General features: G+C 44.2%; 1 pseudogene; it reads right to left on the minus strand.

The window, feature by feature from the left end:
- Positions 1-524: 524 nt before the first annotated feature.
- Positions 525-1,717, minus strand: LOC138442248 (eukaryotic initiation factor 4A-I pseudogene; annotated as a pseudogene).
- Between the last annotated feature and the right edge of the window lie 286 nt (positions 1,718-2,003).

A 2,003-nucleotide genomic window follows, 5' to 3' on the forward strand; every position in this document is an offset into this window, starting at 1 on the left:
TACTTAAACTGAAGAAATAGTAATTAAAAGAATATTTTTTTTAAGTTTCTAAGTCATTTAATTTCCAACTCATTTAATTGATTTCCTGAATTGGTATATATGAATTGGTACTATACAAATCAATGTAAGAGGGGCTACCCCTGTCACCTGGGGCGATCCCCTGCCCAGATAACTCAGGTGCCCTCCCTCCAGATTTGGTCCAGCATGTGAAACGAGTGGCAGCTTACAACCCCCTCCCCACCTTTGACCAATTTTCCAGAAGAGTTCAGCTAGGGGGAAGAGAGCCTCAGGAGTTCAGAGGCTGACTAGGTTAGGGAAAGTGATTAGTGTTTTTGGGCCTACCCCCAAAGAAATGGGTTTCCAGAATATTCATGGTTCCTTCTTTTACCTCAAAAAGCAACATTTATTCAAAGAAAAAAAATGGCAAGATGTCCAGCCCTTGGCTCCGTTCCTCCCCCTTCTTGCTGCTCCTTGGTCCCCCAAGGTCGATTCCTGGCTGGGGCTAGATAGTAGAACAGCTGCTGTCAGATGCAGTCAGCTACACTGAGGGGCAGCTCTTCATTGGAGGTGTTGCAGGAATTGTCTCCAAGGCCTGTCACCATGTTAATAGCCACACTACCACCACCAAAATGTTCACCATGACTGATTATATGGACTTACTTTTTCCTGTTGGTGGGAAGATCATAGTTTATGACTAAGGAAACCTTAGTCATTGATACCTCTAGCCAGTAGGTCAATGGTAATCAATACTCTGCTAGAGCCAGAGGGGAATTCCGTCATGATTACATTTCATTTTTTGGTTCATATCTCTGCCCATGGCAGAGACAGTGAAGTCTCAGTATTGCATCTTCTTAGTGGACCAGGAGGCCTTCCTTCAGGTGTTGAAGATGACTGCCTGTGTAATGGTCAAGGTTTTGTTTAAGTCACACAGTGAGTCTGATTTCCACTTCTCTCGTTCTGCATTGATGTGGAATTGGTGGATACCCTCCAGGGTCAACTCTTCTTTCTTGACAAGAATTTGAATTGAGTCCCTCATGAACTTCTTGGTCACTTGAAGCACATTGAAAGGCATTGTAGCTGACAGCAGAACCACCTGGGCTTTGCTATTAAGCTTTTGGAATATGCCATAGATATTCTGGTCCTTAATCATTCATCAACTTCATCTGGTATAAGCATCTGAATGTGTTTGGGAGAAAGATGTCTCTTGTTAAGCATGTCAAACCTATGGCCTAGGGTGCCCACAGTGGAATGAGAGCTTCCTACCTGTGTATTCTGCCCCTCAGCACACACATTAGTACTCGCAGTGGGTGTACCCCCAATGGAGCCATGGCAGAGGGCACCCATATAATCCCCTAATGCTGTGACTTCCTTCTGTATCTGCTGAGCCAACTCTGAATGGCTGCTAGGACCAAGGCCTGGTGGTCTTTAGATCAAATTCATTCTGTTGCAGAATTGATATGGCAAAGGTTGCCATTTTACCAATCCCAGATTGGGCTTGAGCAGTCACATCATAGTCCTTGATACAATGAAGAATGGTTCAGTGCTGGATGGCAGTTGTCTCAAAACCATAGGTGTAGATGTCATGGAGGAGGCACTCAGAGAGGTTCATGTCATCAAAGTTGTCACCAATCTCTTTCTTGTTACTCTTGATGATGCCTTAGGGCTTCATCCCAATGGGGCTATTTTCTCTGGGTTGGGAATCTTGAGTTGCAGACATGATCCGTACTGAATTAGTTAGCAAACTTCAGATCTATATTTTTTCAATCATAAAAATTTGGGGAGTGAATTTTTTGACATCATGTTATTGTTCAGTTGCCAAGTTGTGTCTCACTCTTTGAGACCCCCTGGTCTGCAGCATGCCAGGCTTCCCTGTCTCTCACCATCTTCCAGAGTTTTCCCAAGCTTGTGTCCATTGAACTAGTAATGCCATCTAACCATCTCATCCTCTGTTGCCCTCTTCTCCTTCTTCCTTCAATCTTTCCCAGCATCAGAGTCTTTTCCAC

This window comes from Ovis canadensis, chromosome 6 (assembly GCF_042477335.2).
Source record: "Ovis canadensis isolate MfBH-ARS-UI-01 breed Bighorn chromosome 6, ARS-UI_OviCan_v2, whole genome shotgun sequence".
Taxonomy (NCBI): domain Eukaryota; kingdom Metazoa; phylum Chordata; class Mammalia; order Artiodactyla; family Bovidae; genus Ovis; species Ovis canadensis.